Source organism: Schistocerca americana, chromosome 3, assembly GCF_021461395.2.
Source record: "Schistocerca americana isolate TAMUIC-IGC-003095 chromosome 3, iqSchAmer2.1, whole genome shotgun sequence".
In the NCBI taxonomy this organism is placed as follows: domain Eukaryota; kingdom Metazoa; phylum Arthropoda; class Insecta; order Orthoptera; family Acrididae; genus Schistocerca; species Schistocerca americana.
The window spans coordinates 982,057,857-982,081,794 of record NC_060121.1 but is presented as its reverse complement, the minus strand read 5'-3'; positions in this window follow the sequence as shown (position 1 = coordinate 982,081,794).

Below are 23,938 nucleotides of genomic sequence, written 5' to 3'. Positions count from 1 at the left end.
CCATTAAGCGAGACACGACGCTGTTTGCAGTAATTTTCTCTGACAAACAGGTCGGTGTTGGGTTAAGCCAAGAAGTTATATTTACGTTTCATTCAAGTGAGGCCAGAGGGAGCTGCATCGTCCTTCGGCGTGGACGAGCCGTCACGCTTGGACCGGACCGCGGAGGTAATGGCTCGCTACTCCAGGAAAGAAAGAAAAGGAGCAACGAGACGGTTTCATTGTCTTTCCGTGGCCCTGTGGCTCAGTCACGGTGCCTTCCAGGGCATGAATGGAACACAGAACAGCTCATCCGGAAGAGAAGGGCTCCGTTACCTGACGGCTCTCGAGCACGCTGCACTGCCAACATTGAAACTGCAGCAACGCGAAGGCAGAAACGCAACAAACACCAGATCGGTAGCAACTGCGCTACACGTACGCTTGGATGTGTAAATGATTAGCGTTTCCACACAAATTAGGCAGGAGTAATACCTTTAGGAGGGGATGGTGATAGGTCCTTGGGGTTTTCTATTTAAAACTGATGTTCATGTACATTAATTCTGATATTATGACATTAAACCTTGATCTTTATATCTGATTGTAATTCCATAGCAAGAACCTTGGTTTTTATGTTTCTGTGCAGGTTCTTACTGAAGACGGCGCAGGAAAATCGAAAATTCGCAGGAAAGGCGCGTTAAGGGGTCCATTAGGGACATGGCTGCTGTGTGCATACCGGGTGGAGTCATTCCAGACGTCGAAACGGTCCTTCCGGATGCCATGCATAGGGTGCAGCCAGATGCAGGTGGTGGCTCAATTAGGTACCAATGATGTGTGTCACTTTGGATCAGAAGAGATTCTCTCAAGCGGCTGACAGGAGTGGTAAGGTGCCAGTATTGTTTGCGAGATGAAAGCAGAGATTACCACTTGCAGCATAGTCAACGGGACCGGTTGCGGACCTTTGGTACAGAGTCGAGTGGAGGGTCTGAATCAGAGGCTCAGGCAATTCTGCGACCGTGTGGCCTGCAGATTCCTCGACTTGCGCTGTAGGGTGGTTAGGTTTAGGGTTTCGCTGAATAGGTCAGAAGTCCACTACACGTAGGAGGCTGCTACACGGGTAGCAGGCGCTGAATGGCATGGTCAGGGCGCATTTTTAGCTTAGAGGGTCTCAGGGATATACAAAAGGACTTCAGTCGAACATAGAAAGAACATAGATACAGGAACCATCGGTATAACAGATGTAAATTGTCGTAGCTTTGTTGTGAAAGTACCAGAACTCCAAGCGCTAATATAAAGCTCTGATGCTCAAATCATTATAAACAGTGAAAGCTCGCTAAAGCCAGAGATAAGTTCAGTCGAAAATTTTGCGAAGAACCTAACGGTACTCCGAAGCTACAGGCTAAACACAGTTGCCAATGGCGTGTTTGCGCTGTTAGAAGTGGTTTATCTTGTCGCGAAACTGAAGTAGATAGTTTCTGTGAGATAGTTTGGGAAGAGGTCATTCTTACCAACCGAATTAAATAATAGCTGGGTCCTTTTACTGATCTCCCAATTCAGATGATACAATTACTGAAAGGTTCAAAGAAAACTTGAGTATAATTTCGAACACATATCTGACATATACAATTATACCCCAGATATGCTGGCGAAAATATATGTTTAAATGCCGAGATACGCATAAAACATTATCCGACATTGTGCTAAACGCATTCTCAGAAAATTATTTAGAGCAGTTAGCTCGGAATGTAGTCGAATTAAGTCGGGTGATGCTGAGGGAATTAGATTAGGAAATGAGACACTTAAAGTAGTAAAGGAGTTTTGCTATTTGGGGAGCAAAATAACTGAGGATGGTCGAAGTACAGAGGATATAAAATGTAGACTGGCAATGGCAAGGAAAGCGTTTCTGAAGAAGAGAAATTTGTTAACATCGAGTATAGATTTAAGTGTCAGGAAGTCGTTTCTGAAAGTATTTGTATGGAGTGTAGCCATGTATGGAAATGAAACATGGACGATAAATAGTTTGGACAGTAAGAGAATAGAAGCCTTCGAAATGTGGTGCTGCAGAAGAATGCTGAAGATTAGATGGGTAGATCACATAACTAATGAGGAGGTATTGAATAGAATTGGGGAGAAGAGAAGTTTGTGGCACAACTTGACAAGAAGAAGGGACCGGTTGGTAGGACATGTTCTGAGACATCGAGGGATCACAAATTTAGCACTGGAGGGCAGTGTGGAGGGTAAAAATCGTAGAGGGAGACCAAGAGATGAATACACTAAGCAGATTGAGAAGGATGTAGGTTGCAGTAGGTACTGGGAGATGAAGAAGCTTGCACAGGATAGAGTAGCATGGAGAGCTGCATCAAACCAAACAACAACAACAACAGCTCGGTTGTGAAAACACACTTGAGCCCTTAGCAAAAAACAATCCTGAGTTAATAACGAGCCGCAAAGCGGATACAGGGATTAGTGAGCACAGGGTTGTCGTAACGAGATTGAATATTGTAACCCCCAAATCCTCCAAAAATAAACGAAAAATATACTTATCCAAGAAAGAGGACAAAAATTCGCTTGATGCCTTGGTGAGAGACTATCTCCACTCCCGCCGAATTAACAATGTAAGTGTATACAAGACGTGGCTTGAATTCACAGAAATAGTATCGGCAGCAATTGAGGGATTTATACCAAATAAATTAACAAACGACGGAGCTGCTCCTGCTTTGTACACAAAGCGGGTCAGAACACTGTTGCAGAGACAACGAAAAAAAAAACATGCCAAATTTAAACGATCTCAAAATCTCCAACATTGTCGATGTTTTACAGAAGCTCGAAATTTAGCGACATGCTTATAATAGTTTCCACAACGAAACTTTCTCTCGAAACCTGGCAGAAAATCCTGGTCGTATGTAAATTATGCTAGCGGAAAGACACATCCAAAACCTTTTCTTAACAGTAGCAACGGAAATACTATCGATGACAGTGCCCTTAAAGGAGAGTTACTAAACACAGCCTTCCGAAATTCGGTCATCAAAGAAGACTAAATAATTATTCCAGAATTCCAATCAAGATGGGCTGCCAACATGAGTAACTTAGAAGTAAATATCCTTGGAATAGTGAAGCAACTGAAATCACTTAATAAAAGCCAGTCTTCCGGTCCAGACTGTATACGAGTTAGGTTCTTTTCATAGCATGCTGATGCAATAGCTTCATACTTAGCAATCGTACACAACCGCTCACTCGACGAAAGATCCGTACCCAAGGACTTGAAAGATGCACAGCTGACACCAATATTCAAGAAAGGTAGCATGAGTAATCCACTAAATTACAGGCCAATAACATTAACATCGATATGCAGCAGGATTTTGTAACATATATTGCATGCGAAGATTACGAATTACCTCGAAGAGAACGATCTATCGACACACAGTCAACACGTGTTTAGAGAACGCCGTTCTTGTGAAACACAACTAGCTCTTTACATACACGATGTGTTGAGCGCTGTTGACAAGGAATTTCAAATTGATTCAGTATTTCTAGATTTCCAAAAGGCTTTTGACACTGTACCACGCAAGAGAGTTGTAATGAAATTGCGTGCTTATGGAGTACCGTCTCAGATATGTGGCTAGATTCGTGAGTTCCTATCAGAGAGGTCACAGTTCGCAGTAGTTGACGGAAAGTCATCGACTAAAACGGAAGTGATTTCTGGCGTTCCCCAAGGTAGTGTTATAGGCCCTCTGCTGTTCGTTATGTATATAAACTACTTAGGAGACATTCTGAGAATCCATGTTACTTTGTTTGCAAATGAGCTGTCATTTATCGTCTAGTCAAGTCCCCATAAGATCAAAAAAATTTCTAAACGATTTATAAAAGATATCTGAATGGTACGAAAATTGGCAATTAACTCTAAGTAATGAAAAGTGTGAGGTCATCCACATGAGTATTAAAAGGCATCCGTTAAACTTCAGTTACACGATGAATCAGTTTAATCCAAAGGCAGTAAAATCAACTAAATACCTAGGAATTGCAATTACGAACAATTTAAAGTGGAAGGTACACATACAAAATGTTGTGGGGAAGACCAAATACTGCGTTTTATTGGCAGGAGACTTAGAAAATGTAACAGATCTACTAAGGAAACTGCCTACACTACGCTTGTCCGTCATCTTTTAGAATACTGCTGCGCGGTGTGGGATCCTTACCACATAGGACTGACGTAGTACATCAAGAAAGTTCAAAGAAGAGCAGCACGTTTTGTATTATGGCGAAATATGGGACAGTGTCACGGACATGATAAAGGACTTGGGATGGGCACCATTAATACAAAGGCGGTATATTCTCACGAAATTTCAGTCACCAACTTTCTCGAAACTTCCTGGCAGATTATGAAACGTCCCCTTAGAAAAATTAATGAATGATTGTCCTGATAAACCTCTTACATTATTTGATTTTCAAACAGCTGAGCAGAACTGAACGTACTCAGACATTTCGTTCGCTCTTTGCCTATTCTGATCAACACTAAACTGACACACAATATTTTTAGCGCAACGCAATCTGACTTTCAATAATCCCTACAAAAGAATGGCCCTGACTAACAATAACCTATACCTTTCATCAATCAGTTACATCACAAAAATCTTCGTTACTCGAACTACTGCAATACAGCGAGCGCCACTACTGCCAGCTAAATAAAAGATTCAAACTACTGAAGGCACTAACTACCGATTGGCATAGTTAGCAAATGAAAGATTTTGATAGAGAACAAACAATGTATTTACCTTAATAGTGTTCAAAAGTAATTATATATATATATATATATATATATATATATATATATATATATATATATATATATCAGTTCATGGCATCCAGACTTACAAATTTACTGTCTCTGATGGACACACGTCCAGATCATCCGCTCTCAAAACTCCGCCATCTCTCTCCCCACATCCACTACTGCTGGCGGCTCACCTCCAACTGCGCAACGCTACGCGCTGTTAACATCCAGCTGCCCAACACTACAATGGCAGACAACAATGCAAACTAGCCACAGACTGCACACAGCACAGCCAGTGATTTTCATACAGAGCGCTACGTGGCGTTACCGATATAAAAAACCTAAACAGCCTACTTACGATTAAAACTGTGTGCCAGACCGAGACTCGAACTCGGGACCTTTGGCTTTCGCGGGCAAGTGCTCTACCATCTGAGCTACCCAAGCACGACTCACGCCCCGTCCTGACAGCTTTACTTCCGCCAGTACCTCGTCTCCTATCTTCGAGTCACGGTCCGGCACACAGTTTTAATCTGCCAGGAACTTTCATATCAGCGCACACTCCGCTGCTGTGTGAAAATCTCATTCTGACCAACTTTCTTCTCCTAATGCTAAAGTATTTGTTGACGCCGAACTGCATGGGGAGAAATGAGAAATGAAATAATAATAAAATAAGGGAAATCAGAGCTCGCACGGAAAGATTTAGGTCTTCATTTTTTTCCACGTGCTGTTCAGGAGTGGAATAGTAGAAAATTATTGTGAAGGAGGTTTGATAAACCCTCTACCAGGCACTTAAGTGTGATTTGCAGAGTATCCATGTAGATGCAGATGTAGACAGTGAAAGAGGGTCCTGCAGTGATTAAGTGTGTTTCTTCGCAAAGGGAACACAGTCAAAAAAACTGATGATGTTATGTTCGGTACATTGGGTGGTAGCTACCCTTACTACACCACTATCAAGAATTGGGTTGCAGCATTTAAAACAGGGCATTTTAGCACTGAAGATGAGGAGCGTAATGGAAGGCCAACTGAAGTCACAGTTCCGGAAAACGTGGATGCAATGCATTCCGTGGTCCTAAATGACTGAAAGATAATTGGTAAAAAGTAGAGACCCTGGTCATATCCTAAGAACGTGTGGGTCATATTATTCATGAGATTTTGGACATGAGAAAGTTCTCAGCCAAATGGGTTCGCAAATGCATACCAAAATAGTGAAAGTTCCTGCATAGTTCACTTTGCTCCAATTTCGCCAGGATCTTCTGGGATTTTGTGGTCTCTTCACTATGAATAAAACGTGGATATATACTTATGGTACAGAGACCAAATAACAGCCAAAGAAGGTCAGAACAGAAAGATCACGAGAAAAGTTGATTACATCCGTGTCTTGGGATGGAGTTGGAATCCATGTTAAAATCAAACGGCTCCAAGCACTGTGGGACTTAACATCTGAGGTCATCAGTCCCCTAGAACTTAGAACTACTTAAAGCTAACCAACCTAAGGACATCACACACATCCATGTCCTGTTATCGTAGCAGCAGCGCGGTTCCGGACTGAAGCGCCTAGAACCGCAAGGCCACAGCGGCCGGCTGGAGTCGTAGTTACTGATTACTTAGAGCACGGTAAAACCGGGACGGAAAAGTACCATACTGAGCTTCTCGACAAACTGAAACAACAAGTGGTATCCAGACACCGAGGAAAGCTGAGAAAAGGAATACTATTTCTACAAGACAATGCCCCTCCTTACTAGGCGGCCATCGCGCAGCGAAAATTGGCAGACCTTCACATTGAAATCTTGAAACATCGAGCCTGTTTACTTGACTTGGCTTCCTCTGTTCCTAAATCTGAAGGAACATCTCAGGGACAGACGGTTTCGTGGAAGCCAGAAAGGCTGCCAATGAATGATCTGCAGAAAAATCCAAATCTTATTTTTTAGGTGGGTTGCAGAAGCTGGAACAAAGATGCCATAGATGTGTTGAGTTCAAGAGGAATTATGTTAAGTAAATAAATTTTTTTCGAATCCATGACAGCATTTTTTTGTTCATAAAGTTGAGGACTTATCAGCACCCCCGAACATTCTATGTAAACGAAAAAATTACAGAGCGAGTTTCTTATTCAGATGTCGCATGTGCCTTTTTTTTGTGAGATGAGGGTATTACGTAAAGTGAACAGACGTCCCATTCTGAACTTTACAGTTATGTCATTGATGGACAAAATTCGTTACGAAAAACAAATCATCTAACTGGCCACACTCCTCGACATTGTTTTCTTTCCCGCACTTCATTTCGACAATCCGATGGCATTCTCTCTGTGACAGTCGGAGTGTGATGTGCATTATTTCGGTAGTTCGGTGAGTATGTGTTCGCTGCTGCGTTGCAGGAAACGAAAGTATCGCAGCTACGGGACAGGACTTGCAGTTTATAGATAATTTTAATTAATTCGCGTTAATTATGCATAATTCAACAAATACTAAGTCTTTTTTACTTATAGTCTATGTCGTATCATAGAGAAATATTCGTAAAGAAAACACGGTCCGATTCTGATATTCATTGCACCATTTCTAACAGCGAGTTTTGCATGTGCCTTGGACGGTAGAGCGACATTGAGCAACATCTAAATCCAAGTAAACATAAAAAGGCGGAAATTGCTGCTGAGTCATCCAGAAGCGTAACTTCAATTTTCGGGCTAACTTCAGCAACAGATCGTGAATTGTACTTCGCTGCAATTGAAGGAGCCTGGGCTTATCGTGTGACTGAAGAACATCATAGATTTCGCTCAAATAACTGTGCTTCAAATCTAGTAAGAAATTGGTTTGAACAGAAATTCTGTTGCGGTTGCAAGAAGACTGAAGCCATTGTTGTGAACGTATTTGCCTCACATTCTTGTGAAAGGTTGCAGGAAGTCAGTTGTGTTACGGTGTTTACAGATGCTTCCAGTCTCGCGGAGAAAATGATTTTTCCTGCTATGATTAGGTACTTTTAACCGCTAGAGGATGTCCATGCCCACATGTTGGAAGTTTATGAACGTTCCCGTGAAACATAAGGTATTGTTACCAGTTACCTGACTGACGTGCTTGCAGTAAACGACATACATAACAAAATCATCGCGTTCTGTAGTGATGATACCAATAGAAAATACGGTGGGGCAGCACTTAAAGGGAAAAGAAAATACGTTTTTCTCGAACTTAAAATGTTACTGAATCGTGAAATTCTTGGGGTCGAATGTGCAGCACATATAGTGCTCAACTCAAATAAGATTGCTGCAGATCGTTTACTTAGTGATGTAGAAATGGTTGTTCACAAAACTTAACTATAATTTTCATACATACACCTTGGAAAGACAATCGCTGAAGGATTTCTGCAGCTTTTCTGAGACTGAGTACAGAAAATTATTAGGTTATTGTAACACTAGATACTTTGCGTTAATGCCAGCACGTGGAAGAGTTCTTGCACTTCCTGAAGGACTGAGGTCCTATTTTCCTGGCCAGGAAAAATGTCCAGTGACAGAAAAATTCTTTTTTGAAAACCCTTTGGGAAAAGCAGTATTTCTTTTTCTCCACAGCCAAGCCACAACGTCCGACCACCCAATTCTCCAGGTAGAAAGTGAACTTATAAAATGTGCTGAAATAGCTACGGCTGAAAGAAAATATGACTGAGAAAAAGGAGAACAGTTTTATCCCACACGTTGTATAATGTGCTTTGCATGAATTAGGAGATGAAAGTGAGAGGATTTCCAAACAGTAGTGTCTGCTTTCTATGGTTTATGTATTGAATACCTAACAGCCTTGTCTGACAGATTTGAAGTGTATGAGATATTTATATGAATCTTGCTTGACAATTTCGTAAAATGGAGTTATGTTAAACTATGTACCAAAACGATGAGAGATGCATCTCAAACGATGAGAGATGCATCTCATGGTTGAACAAATATCGATGATAATGCCATTTTCAGCGAATTTGTTTGATTAAACAAAGTAAATTGGTCAGTGGAAGAATGAGGGTAAAGAAGTTCATTTGAGATGGGTAGTAATGTTTCAGTATGTCTCCTCTGAAAAGTTTTCATTCAGCAACTTTTCTAATGTAGTAGAATTTGGATTACCACTGCCAGGTACTAATGCACCCGTAGAGAGAGTTTATCCAAGCATGATGAAAATACGGACATCAGAAAAATTTCAATTGAAAGTTTAAACGCTGAAAGTATGTTGCGTAACAAAATAAATTTCTTATACTGTTGTTTTGAATCCTTCAGTTACTTGACGCCGAATGAGAAACTTCTGGAGAAAATCGATTCTTCAGAAAAATATGACCAATTACAAACAGTTTTACGAGGTATATCATAACAATTGTTTTTGTGTTTATATTTTTAGTTTTAATAGTGTTATACATAATATTACTTTGTATACTGTAATAACGTTGCCTTTGTCATTATGAGTACGTAGAGTACTCTGATAATTATATTCTGTTTATTAATAATAAATACGTGAATGAGGTTGTAGATTTTCTAATTTCCTTAACACAAAGGCTTACCGTTAACGCTGGTTGAAACTAAAAAAGTCTGTTGCCAAGAGTCCCGTTTTCACCTTCAGAAAATATGGTCACACTTTGTTACGCCACGTGTAAGAAGAAGAAACATCTGCCAGCACGTGTCAAGATTGAGCAGTTGCAGGATTGTGGCCCACTGAGACTCCGCTTTACCAGACCGCAATATTTCTGTTCCCGTTGGTCAGGATCCCATTGTCGCCATGCAAATACACTTACGGAAAGAAATCGGAATACCAACAAATAATGTAGAGTAACGAAATTCTGTGAACACATTTGCTTAGGAACATATTTAAGCGATTAACATTGTAAGATCACAGGTTAACGTAAGCACGAGGAAAGCCAATGGAAATGTGAAAGGCTGGTACGCCGGCCGCGGTGGCCGAGCGGATCTGGACGCTGCAGTCCGGAACCTCACGACCGCTACGGTCGCAGGTTCGAATCCTGCCTCGGGCATAGGTGTGTGTGTGATGTCCTTTGGTTAGTTAGGTTTAAGTAGTTCTAAGTTCTAGGGGACTGATGACCTCAGATGTTAAGTCCCATAGTGCTCAGAGCCTTTTTAACCATTTTTGAAACGCTGATACGTCAATAATCGGTGTAAGTGGCAGAATGTTGAATGCAAAACGTGCATGCATTGTGTTGCACATGCCGGACATCATTTTGTGGGATGTTGTTTCATGCCTGTTGCGCTTTGTCGGTCAATACAGGGAAGGTTAACGCTGTTTGAGGATGACGCTGCAATTGTCGTCATATGTTGTTCAGTAGGTGTTCGATTGGGGACAGACCTGGTGATCGAGCAGGCCAATTCAACAGGTCGACACCCTGTAGAGCATGTTGGTATGTGGACGAGAGTTATCCTCTTGGAAAATAGCCCGTGGAATACTACTCATGAATGGCAGCACTACAGGTCGAATCACCAGAGTGACGTACAAATTTGCAGTCACGGTGCGTGGGATAACCACGACAGTGCTCCCGCTGTCACACGAAATCACACTCCAGATCATAACTCCAAGTGTAGATTCAGAGTGTCTGGCATACAGACGAGTTGGTTGCAGGCCGTCACCTGCCCTCTTCCTAACCACCGCAGGGGCATCACTGGCACCGAAACAGAATCAGCTTTGATCGGAAAGCGCAACAGACCTCCACCATGTCTTCCACAGAGTCCTCGCTTGACACCAATGAAGTGGCCAATAGCGATGGTTTGGAGTCAGTGCGACGCACGCTACAGGGCATCTGGCTTGGAGCTGTACTTGAAGTAACCGGTTTGTAACAGTTCGTTGCGTCACTGTGGTGCCAACGGCTGCTCAGATTGCTGCTGCAGATGCAGTACGGTGCGCCAGAGTCATATTCCGAACACAGTGGTCTACCTTCTCGGCAGTGCCACGTGACCGTCCGGAGCCCGGTCCTCTTGCGACCATACATTCTCGTGACCACTGGTGCCGGCAGTCATGTACAGTGCCTACGTTTCTGCCAAGTTTTCCTGCAGTATCGCTGAAGGAACATCCAGCTTCTCGTAGCACTATTACACGACCTCGTTGAAACTCACAAGGGGAGGCCGCCAATTGTGAAATTCAGATTCGATTCATACTGCGCATAATAAAAGCTCCTGGCCAGAGGAGTAATGTGGCAAAGCACCAAGATGCACTTCTCAGCCTTTGTCGAGAAAATCGACAGTTAAAAGAAACCGTTGCGGTGAAATACTCTCTACGATTAATAATGGTCTACAGCGTCGTGGCGCAGCGGTATGCGCTTGGCTTCGTAATCTGAAGGTCGCCGGATCGGATCTCGCGCTATGCAATTTTTTTTTATTATTAGTTTTTTGTAATTCAAATAAATAAATAAATAAATATATATATATATAAACTATTAATGAATTGTTTATGCATGTTGTTGAAGGCGGATCGCTCTCCAATTGTACCGCCTCCATTTTTCCGTTTTTTTAACAGGGTCTACCAAAGCTCTCCCGTCCGCACTGATTTTCGACGATGTTATAAGTTGAGCTACGGACCGCATCTACCTTCTTTCGAAGTTAGCAGGCAACTACGCTGTTATGCGGCGGCTCGTTTCGACCCATTCAACATCTGTCCTTCAAGTGTAACGAGCCAGTAACGGAGTTTATATTTCATACCTGCCACAGCAAATTTGTGTTCGTGGGGTTTCTATTATAATTCGAACGTTTGACTTACGCTATACCTATTCGTTTCGGAATATCGTTTCTAAGTCTTCCGTTAACTATACGTGGTTAGCATTATGAAGACAATTAATAACATTTCTGAAATACAAATTTGTTTGCGGAAAACATAATGATGTTCGAAGTCGCCAGTTTTTCCACGACAAACGACTTTCAACAACTTATTATATGCATCACTGTTGCAACTAAAACAAATACAAAAAAAAAAGGCTGCTTGGCGCGAGTTTCGATCCGACGACCTTCGGATTACGGAGCCGTGCGCTTACCGCTGCGCCACGACGCTGTAGAAAATTATTAATCGTAGAGAGTATTTCACCGCAACGGTTTCTTTTAACTGTCGATTTTCTCGACAGCGGCTGAGAAGGGCATCTTGGTGCTTTGCCACATTACACCTCTGGCCATGAGCTTTCATTATGCGCAGTATGAATCGAATCTGAATTTCACAATTGGCGGCCTCCCCTTGTCAGTGAGGTGTTGATGATGCCGACTTTGTCGCCTTAAAGGCATTCACGGCTACCATCAAGTCAACAGTCCCATCTCAGCACTCCGATCTCAAAGGTAACTAACTCTATCGACCATTGGAGTGTGTATTTAAAACGAGCCTGACTGCATTCTCATAGTGGCACTGTTACCGCCACACTTACGCGCCTGGTGCGACATTGTCTTTCACATGTGGAAACACGCCTACCAACTTTCGTTTATACTGCACAACTCTTCCTTGGTGTTGCGATATTTGTTTCGTCAGTGTACGAACTTGATGATTGAGGACCATATGACGGTCATGCAGGACGTCCATGGCACATATCATGAGCGCACAAGAGTAGGTGCAAGTCGTTTGCTCAGCTTCTCAGGGTCATACAGTCACGACACACACTCTGAATCAGGAAACTGCCGACTGTCGGCATGCCGAACATTGTCGTAGCTTGCCTTAACGCGGCAGCGGAAGCGCGTCGACGGCAGTGCATCCAGTGACAAATACTGCTCACAGTAGTGACATAAATTCATTTCAGGCGAATCACGGGTCTGTGTATGGTTGTGTACGTAGAGGCTCCGAGGTGATAGTTCGGTGCGACATTGCATCCGTCATCGTCATAAGGGAACAGCACCTGGCGCGGTGGTATATAATGGAGTGCCATTAAAGGCACAACACGATCACCTCTGATTCGCATAATCGGTGATTTCGATAGCAGTGGTTACATATCTAACGTGTTGAAGCCAGTGGCTGGGCCCCATCTTCAGTAAGATAGCGCAAGATCGTCTGTTCCCTGTGCTGCCTTCGCCTACCTCGATAAAACGGGTGTTCAGTTGCTGGCTCGACCAGCATGTTATCCAACTTTATCACACATTGAAAACATGTGCTCATGGATTACCTAGAGACCGGCATCGCCAGTCACTACGATCGGTGAACTCGGGCATGGCACTCTAGCAGCACTGAATGACATGCCTGTATTCATCTCCCGACCTCCCAACCTCGATGCCCACGTGAGTTAGTGCCGTTGCTCCTGCCAGAAGGGGCAGCTCCGTGTACATCCCTAAATTTACTACGTGTTTAACCACGTATTCTTCATCCGCATTGTATGAACACAATAGGAGAAATCTCGTTATTTGATATCTTTCCTGGTGCTGGAATTTTAATGGATTGCTTGTAAAACTATGGTAGATTACTGTACACTATCGCAAGTAAGCGTAGACTACGATAGTTTACCTAGTGGCTTTAATGGGTTACGATCTTAATTGCGTTACCTGTACGTTATATATATTGTATATGTATCAGGCACTACCTCGTTTCAACCGCTCTGTTTGCATATGAGATCAACGTCTTACTAGATTCCCCTAGGAACCGGAAGTGGTGAATAGTCTAGAAACTGAGTGAGAATTCATAAAGGGCCACATAATCTGTGGAACATATTTGTTCTACATAGTTCTGTACTTAAAAACAAACAGTATTTATAGCAAAAGTGAAATTGTGGATATTTAATTCAAGTTCCTGTGAAACTGACGGGTGTTAACTTTTGCGTTTATCAATAGTAACAGGAAAATCTTGCCTTTGATCATGGTGATGAACACCCTATTGAGTACAAAACAACAACAGCAATTCTATATATATTTTTTTATGTTTGTGCATATAAATTCAATTTTTATCAAAAGTAATTGCGATCAACTACACTCCTGGAAATGGAAAAAGAACACATTGACACCGGTGTGTCAGACCCACCATACTTGCTCCGGACACTGCGAGAGGGCTGTACAAGCAATGATCACACGCACGGCAGAGCGGACACACCAGGAACCGCGGTGTTGGCCGTCGAATGGCGCTAGCTGCGCAGCATTTGTGCACCGCCGCCGTCAGTGTCAGCCAGTTTGCCGTGGCATACGGAGCTCCACCGCAGTCTTTAACACTGGTAGCATGCCGCGACAGCGTGGACGTGAACCGTATGTGCAGTTGACGGACTTTGAGCGAGGGCGTATAGTGGGCATGCGGGAGGCCGGGTGGACGTACCGCCGAATTGCTCAACACGTGGGGCGTGAGGTCTCCACAGTACATCGATGTTGTCGCCAGTGGTCGGCGGAAGGTGCACGTGCCCGTCGACCTGGGACCGGACCGCAGCGACGCACGGATGCACGCCAAGACCGTAGGATCCTACGCAGTGCCGTAGGGGACCGCACCGCCACTTCCCAGCAAATTAGGGACACTGTTGCTCCTGGGGTATCGGCGAGGACCATTCGCAACCGTCTCCATGAAGCTGGGCTACGGTCCCGCACACCGTTAGGCCGTCTTCCGCTCACGCCCCAACATCGTGCAGCCCGCCTCCAGTGGTGTCGCGACAGGCGTGAATGGAGGGACGAATGGAGACGTGTCGTCTTCAGCGATGAGAGTCGCTTCTGCCTTGGTGCCAATGATGGTCGTATGCGTGTTTGGCGTCGTGCAGGTGAGCGCCACAATCAGGACTGCATACGACCGAGGCACACAGGGCCAACACCCGGCATCGTGGTGTGGGGAGCGATCTCCTACACTGGCCGTACACCACTGGTGATCGTCGAGGGGACACTGAATAGTGCACGGTACATCCAAACCGTCATCGAACCCATCGTTCTACCATTCCTAGACCGGCAAGGGAACTTGCTGTTCCAACAGGACAATGCACGTCCGCATGTATCCCGTGCCACCCAACGTGCTCTAGAAGGTGTAAGTCAACTACCCTGGCCAGCAAGATCTCCGGATCTGTCCCCCATTGAGCATGTTTGGGACTGGATGAAGCGTCGTCTCACGCGGTCTGCACGTCCAGCACGAACGCTGGTCCAACTGAGGCGCCAGGTGGAAATGGCATGGCAAGCCGTTCCACAGGACTACATCCAGCATCTCTACGATCGTCTCCATGGGAGAATAGCAGCCTGCATTGCTGCGAAAGGTGGATATACACTGTACTAGTGCCGACATTGTGCATGCTGTGTTGCCTGTGTCTATGTGCCTGTGGTTCTGTCAGTGTGATCATGTGATGTATCTGACTCCAGGAATGTGTCAATAAAGTTTCCCCTTCCTGGGACAATGAATTCACGGTGTTCTTATTTCAATTTCCAGGAGTGTAATTTTACTAGTTATGAAATGCAACTTGTATTCTGTAACAATATACTCGTAAAATACATGATGGCCTAACACTGAATGATGTGCGCTCCTAATTATGTGCGAGCCAAACAACCAATCAAACAAAAAGACAAAGAGAAGTCTCCGTCTGCCAGTTTCTCTCTTACACATTCATTTATGTTTCGTTCCCTACCAGTGCTACCAATACTACCGGTAATTCTACCATTTACTATTGAAACGTCCCCTTCGAAAATTAAGAATAACTGTGCTGGAAAATCCCTTACGTTATTTGATTTTCAAACAGCTGAGCAAAAGTGAACGTACTCAGACATTACTCTCTTTACTTATTCTGATCATCACTAAACTGACACACAATATTTTTAGCGCAACGCAATCTGACTGTCAATAATTCCTACAAAAGAATGGCCCTGGCTAACAGTAACCTATGCCCTTCATGAATCACTTACCTCACAAAAATCTTCGTTACTCGAACTACTGCAATACAGCGAGCGCCAATACCGCCAGCTAAATAAAAGATTCTAACTACTGAAGGCATTAACAACTGATAGGCATACTTAGAAAATGAAAGATTTTGATAGAGAACAAACAATGTTTTTACCTTAATAGTGTTCAAAAGTCATAATATATATATCCCCACATACACCAACGTGGCTCACCTCCAACTGCCCAACGCTACGCGCTGTTCGCATCCAACTGCCAATCGCTTACGCTAGCAAATATTCCAACAATGAGTCCAACCGGCCACAGACTGCACACAGCGGTCAGCGATTTTCATACAGAGCGCTACGTCGCGTTACCAACATAAAAACCTAAACAGCCTAATTACACTATGTCATTTATATAGTGTACCAAAACTACTGAACTATAGTTTTGGTAGAGCTTAACTCTAGCTGTCGTGCACCTCCTCTTCATCACATCTGGATCAACTGTTTATCTCAATTTGTCTCGTCGCTAAGTATCTATAAAGATTTCATGAGGTTTATTGATGGACCGAAAACAAGATACAAACACAATCCAGAACCAGAGTCCAAAATAAAAAATAACGAGCCATAACTCAGGAATAACACCAGATCTGCAGCACCCAGCACAGTTGTAGAATCCAAGCGAGGTGACCAACAGCCAATACTATCGGGACAAGAGTGACCAGCACATGCGTCGCGTCACCTTCTAAGCACTTCCCAAGGAGACTCAATTAGGAGAATTAATGTGACAGAGGTTACAGGTTTCTCACATAGTCCACCCACTACCCACATATGTTGTGCTTTGTCCGGTACATCGCTGGTGATATACACAACAAATACTAAGTATCTCAAGAAAATGTCTTCTCCAAGTAGTAGAATGTACTTGTAGTAGTCGACAAATTGTTTCATTACTTGCTTAGAAACAGATAAATCAGTTAATTGAGGGCACGACACAGCAGTGTGTGTGTGTGTGTGTGTGTGTGTGTGTGTGTGTGTGTAGTGAGTGAGTGAAGTGTTATGAAACAATGTGTGTGTAGTGTGTGCAGTGACTGATAGTGAGGTATGAGTGAACAATGTGGCATTACATTATTAAATTAGTTATTTGCAAAACAAGTTTTGTGTGCCAGGAGTAAACCTAATGATTGTCTCTAACTAGAAATCTGTAAATATATGTGTATACGAATTAACTTATTTTAAATTGGTCTAAACTTTTAAATTCTTTGACATGCCCTATATCTTTGTAAAATGAAATCTACGGATGAATAAAGCTACTACTACTGTAACTACATAAGGGCTTCTACAGTGCTGCACACAATATTGTTATTATTACTATCAGTGGCTTTGGTCAGACACAAAGCAGTAACAGCCTGAAGTCTTCCAGTTTCTGTCAGTTCAGAAGTAAGGAGTGCAGCAATCATGTGATTTACGAACACTAAGTATAGAGCACCCTTTTTAACTTGGTTGATTCCGTGCGCGCGCTAACTAAATTTATTTTCATCGCTCATCACTTTAAAAATAAAAGCGTTTCAAGAAAAATCTTTCATTCTAGTTAGGTGCCAGATTTGATGATAATGTGGAGGACGGGGTAGCAACAAACAGCAAGGGGGGAGGGGTGGGGGTTACTAGCTAAAGTCTACTTGTACTGAGGAGGGATAAGGGCCTAAGAATGGTTGGAAACGACTGCCATAGAATATTTGAACGATTCTTTTATGGAAATGAAGCGGTACGCGTCAGTTTAGAGGGAACATATACATGAACGGTATTAAGGGGATGTTTACTATCCTTTGGTTAAAAAAATCGATAATTTTAAAAATTGCATTTTTGGATCCATAAAAGTGTTTAGAATCCACTAATGAAACGGTTTTTCCGAATACGGAACGGAAATGTTTGTTATTCGCGGTTGAACAAAAAAATGCGCCTGCCTGAAATCGGCCTTTTTCACGCACCAGTTTTTTGTTTCGGAGGACGAGTTATTGTACCGGTGCTTGGGAGGAAACATAGAAAATTCAAATGAAAGTTTGAACGCGTGTATTTGGAAGTTAGCCCCCAAGCATTTGCATTCTGGTGCGAAGACTGTGGAGATTGCAATTTTCCTGGCAGTGAGCAGCTTCAGCGAAGGGCATTCAGCAATTCTGAAGACCATGGCAACGATGGACGTCACCCTGGGACTCTATTCGACGCAGTTCGCCAAGCATTCGGACGACCACCGCATTCAAGCAGCCGAAAACCGCTTTGTACGAGCGGCTCTGGAGCAGCGCAGGATGGCCCAGATCGAGCAGAACGCCCTCTATGAGGAAGAGGAAGGACTAGTTTATGGACCCGGAACAGCAGATTGAACGTAAGTTGCATAATGCTGCATTTATATGTAGTCAAAACTTCAAACGCTTTTTTCTCGAAATGACTTTTTCTAATCGCGCGGTATGGTAACTTCAAATCTACTGAACCGATTGGCATGATTCTTTGTTTCCGCGCGAAGCTAACTAAATTGTCTAGGCGTTGTACCACTTTTATTCCGATCCATCAACTATAAATATTTTTACTTGGCCGACGAATTCGAGAAAACGATGAAAAAACCCCTTTTTTTTCAAATGGCCACCATTTTGTTTCCTATGGTCCAAATAACTTAAGCGAGGTACAACTCCTAAAGAATCTTACATACTTCGCTATCGTCAACTAAATTTTGATTTCAGACGAGCCGGCTGACCTGTAACATACCGCGCGTGGAGGCCTACATCGAAATTGTGTTTCGTTCCGACGGCACTTCCGCCTTTGCTCTTCGACATTTCTGGTTTAAAAAATTCCAGTTTGTAGAGGAAATATCAATAAACATTTTGACCATGTTTGACATTGATATCTGTACCACATCCCGAGAAAACAATTCTGAAAGAAGATGCTTTTTTCGGGCCAAAGATAGTAAACCTCCCCTTAATATCAATGAACATATTAATTTTTAGTCCTACTTTTGCAGTTACACTTAAAAACTAGAGTTTTTTCTTTCTGGCAAGCCGTGACAGTCACTCTGTCGAGGCGTACTATGTCGTTTTGTTCTTAGAATGTTGTACATGGGTGCGGCTGGTACGCCATTACTATAGACGTGTTGGACAGACCATTTATACTTACAAATCGGACAACGTCACAGTGTGGTCGCGGGGGTGTTCAGCCGCGATGGCTCATTTCTGTGACGTTCCCACGTCGATCCAGTTCACTGTGTTGATTCCACACACACCACTCCAGTGGCATGACTCAGGTTCGACGTGGAGGCTCACCTGATCGCCGGGAACCAGTTCTAATCCATCCACAGCGCCGTAAACCGACCGGTTGGCTGTTTTAGGGATGGGGTGACTAATATATTGCCCGGTGAGCTTGTCTTCCTCGAAGTGAGAGGATCCATACAGGTTACCAACGTACCAGAGTCCACAACAGAGTATCATGCGGACAGTGCAAGAATCGTTAAAGTATCACGTTCGATTACAGTTGTAACTATTGAAACATCCCCTTAGAAAAATTATGAATGACTGTGCTGGCAAACTTCTACGTTATTTGATACAGAAACAGCTGAGTAAAACGAACGTACTCAGACATTTCTCTCTTTACTTATTCTGATCATCACTAAACTGACACACAATATTTTTAGCACAACGCAATCTGACTTTCAATAATCTCTACAAAAGAATGGCCCTGACTAACAATGACGTACACCTTTCATGAATCACTTCCCTCAAAAATCTTCGTTACTCGCACTACTGCAATACAGCGAGCGCCAATACTGCCAGCTAAATAAAAGATTCAAACTACTGAAGGCACTAACTACTGATAGGCATAGTTAGCAAATGAAAGATTTTGATACAGAACAAACAATGTATTTACCTTAATAATGTTCAAAAGTCATCATACATTTATCTATCAATTCATGACATCCATCTTTACAAATTTCCTTTTTCTGACGGACACACGTCCAGATCGTCCGCTCAAAACTCCGCCATCTCTCTCCCCACATCCACTACTGCTGGTGGCTCACCTCCAACTGCACAACGCTACTCGCTGTTCACATCCAGCTGCTCAACATTACAATAGCGATTATTTCAACAATGCCAACCAGCCACAGATTGCACACAGCACTACGTGGCGCTACCAACATAAAAACCTAAACAGCCCACTTACGCTATGGATGTGTTCAAGTGCGGTGCCAGCATGGAGAATTTTGAAAACTATAGGTATGCCCACCACTTCGAAAGGCAGCGTCGTCTCAGTATTATTGCCACAGGCAATTCTCGGTTCAATTCGCTGTCAGGAGACGAATTTTACTGTATTTACATTGTTGTTGTTGTTGTTGCGGTCTTCAGTCCTGAGACTGGTTTGATGCAGCTCTCCATGCTACTCTATCCTGTGCAAGCTTCTTCATCTCCCAGAACCTACTGCAACCTACATCCTTCTGAATCTGCTTAGTGTATTCATCTCTTGGTCTCCCTCTACGGTTTTTACCCTCCATGCTGCCCTCCAATGCTAAATTTGTGAGACCTTGATGCCTCAAAACATGTCCTACCAACCGATCCCTTCTTCTAGTCAAACTGTGCCACAAATTTCTCTTCTCCCCAATCCTATTCAATACCTCCTCATTAGTTACGTGATCTACCCACCTTATCTTCAGCATTCTTCTGTAGCACCACATTTCGAAAGCTTCTATTCTCTTCTTGTCCAAACTAGTTATCGTCCATGTTTCACTTCCATACATGGCTACACTCCATACAAATACTTTCAGAAACGACTTCCTGACACTTAAATCTATATTCGATGTTAACAAATTTCTCTTCTTGAGAAACGATTTCCTTGCCATTGCCAGTCTACATTTTATATCCTCTCTACTTCGACCATCATCAGTTATTTTACTCCCCAAATAGCAAAACTCCTTTACTACTTTAAGTGTCTCATTTCCTAATCTAATTCCCTCAGCATCACCCGATTTAATTTGACTACATTCCATTATCCTCGTTTTGCTTTTGTTGACGTTCATCTTATATCCTCCTTTCAAGACACTGTCCATTCCGTTCAACTGCTCTTCCAAGTCCTTTGCTGTCTCTGACAGAATTACAATGTCATCGGCGAACCTCAAAGTTTTTATTTCTTCTCCATGGATTTTAATACCTACTCCAAATTTTTCTTTTGTTTCCTTTACTGCTTGCTCAATATACAGATTGAATAACATCGGGGAGAGGCTACAACCCTGTCTCACTCCTTTCCTAACCACTGCTTCCCTTTCATGCCCCTCGACTCTTATAACTGCCATCTGATTTCTGTACAAATTGTACATAGCCTTTCGCTCCCTGTATTTTATACCTGCCACCTTCAGAATTTGAAAGAGAGTATTCCAGTTAACATTGTCAAAAGCTTACATATGTGTAGATTATACATGGTGTTAGGGATATAACTGCAGATATTGTGATCATTGGTAGCTTAGTAAGTACTAGCTTCAGTGTGTTAGTTGTTTGTTCTCCGTGGGCAGTCTTCCTGCAAAGACATCATATAATTTACTACCTGATGTTTTATGCTCAATCATAACAGCGCAACTAATTGGACTACACTTGTCACTATAGACTAACCGTTTAGATCCACACGTCCACATTTCAACACATGACCTGCTGCCCACGGGAAAACGAGCATTAATGGCTTGCTCTTGCCACATGTAGTGGGATCTACTAACCAACCTGCAAACATTCTACTCCTAATAGTCATAATTATTTGTCTCCAAACAAAGTAATTACCGATGTTATATTTTTCAGTGCACTCTCTTCTATCACTGATAAAAATATCTGGACTCATACCTCTAACACACTGCATACGATATTGTTGTATGTAATTCTGGACCTTCTTGTCAGACAGATTGCATTCAGTTGATTGCCACAACTTCCTGAAGAAATGAGCAGACAGCTCCATTTCTTCTCCATCAAGATATAGGCGCTAGCAAATGACCAGTCCTGCAATAAAAGAAAACAAAATTCAGGATCTGTACATATTTACAGATTCCGCGAAGAATTAAATGGGCTTACCTTAGGAAGTTCGTAATTCACAAGTAACGGAACGTAGTACAGAAAACGAATGATTAACATACTTGTCAATAGGTAGGGATGAACTGTGTATTAAATCAGAAAGTTCTATAAAGAGCATAAGGACATCTTATTTATTCATTAACAGTTTTTTATTAAGACATAATGACAGTAAAAACACGATAATCGTCACGTGCTGTTTCATTTTGCTTTACACAACCCTTATTTGTTATTCACTGGTTTTAGAGAATGGTGAAGGAAACTTGGGAGGGGGCAACACATGTAGCGGAGTGTGGCAGAGAGGGAGAATTTTTTATATAGTTATTATTATTAAATGAATCATGTTATGTAGAAACTTCGGAAACAAGGCCTTGGTTTTAAGAATCCCTTTTAAGATACTCTTCAATGGAAAGAAAGTTAGCAAATGAAGCTCTTTAATGTACATTTAAATTCAACTGTACTAGGTAGACTATATTTGATGAGACGTGACAGGGTGCTCAATGCTTGTGTATCCTTGCATCGAATTTGCTTCTGTATTTATGTTAAACTGTTCAAGTTTTTGAAGCGATTGGTTATGGTTTTAGTATTGTATCGATGTTTCGATTATATTTTGAGAATGAGGAAATATTGCCAGCGACAGTGGATATTAATGCATGCTGTATTGTAGAACTGTTTTCAAATGTCCCTGTAGCGGCAAACTTTGTCTTACACACATAACATGATACAAATAAGGTCTTTGGAAAAGTTATGAATTGGTTTTCTGGGTAGAGCATTGTAGCCTCCCCGCAAAAATTATAAAAAAGTGAAAATTTGGAATAGTGCCTAGTGTAACCTCTCCACACGAAATATTGTTAAATAAAAATGCAAAATGGAGCCAAGCGTAACCTCCACACAAAATTGAGGAATGAAGATTGATCGTAAACCTACAATAATATTATTTAAATAATGACCATGAACGAAATGTAAACTCCTAACAGAAATAATAATATCTGGTAAATTTTATAAGGACAGCAGTGCTGATCTTCGGCCCTGTATTCTGAATAAAAAAGCAAAAATTCTTACCTCAATAAAAACTGCATCTATATCTCCTCTTAATTATAGATTCTTCGACACAGCTTCGTGCAATGCTGGCGTATATATATATATATATATATATATATATATATATATATATATATATATATATATAATTCTTGGAGGGAATGCATAGGAAATATTCTTTAAATTGAAATGAATGTTTTTCTTTAAAAGAGTTACTTTATAAAAAAACAAAAATATTATTGGGGCATTTTTGAACAAATTAATTACAGTTAACATATATTATTAGATATGCGCAATGCTGCTTCTTTACCTTCTACAACAATACTCATCGTCCAGAGTCCTGACCAGAGTCGCGAGCAGAGCACACAGCCGACGCATGGTGACTCCTGCAGACTACTACTGCCCACTCGCTACTGTATCCGACCGACTACCATTGCAGACTGACTACAACTGACGACTCCCTTCTACTGTATCCGACTCGCGCAGACTAGTGCAGACTCGCGACAAGCAACAACTAACAATAAACTACTCTCTGGTCAGAGATTCTGTCATGCTTCGCCCATCGCCAGCGAAGCATACACCTTACATAACCCTCCACTGGGGGGGGGGGGGGGGGGGCAAAAATTTGGCAGCGATGGTGAGTCAATTGGACTTGCCATGAGCAACAAATTTTTCATAATTAACTAAGTATACAATCACAGAATATTTACAGATATATAAGCGCAGAACATGAAATAAAATATATTGCACACGCATTGAGTACAGAACATATCAGGCAATGACAAAATGTATACACAATGAGTACAAAACATATTAACAAATGGCAAAAATGCACATGCACTGTAAAACTCTTTAGCATTTTTACAACAAATAACATAATGAGTACAAATCATATTGACAAATGACAAAAGTGCACACGCACTGCAGTTCAGAACATATCAGCAAATCACAAGAATGTATATGCAATAAATACAAATCATGTTTAAAAAATGACGAAAGTGCACACGCACTGTAGTACAGAACATATCAGGAAATCACAAACGTATACGTAATGAGTACAAATCATATTAACAAATGGCATAGAGTGAACACGCACTGTAAAACTCTCTAGCATTTTTTTACAACAAATAAACATATCAAGGAGTGAGATGAAGTGCACATGCACTATAGAAGTCTTTAGTATTTTTAGGACAACTGATCTTGTTAACAAATGAAAGGAAGTGCACACACACTGTATATGTCTTTATCATTTTACAAGAATTAGGAAAGGAATGGGAAGGATTGCGTCATGGTTGTAGCACTTTAGGTTGCACGCAGCTGCACTGA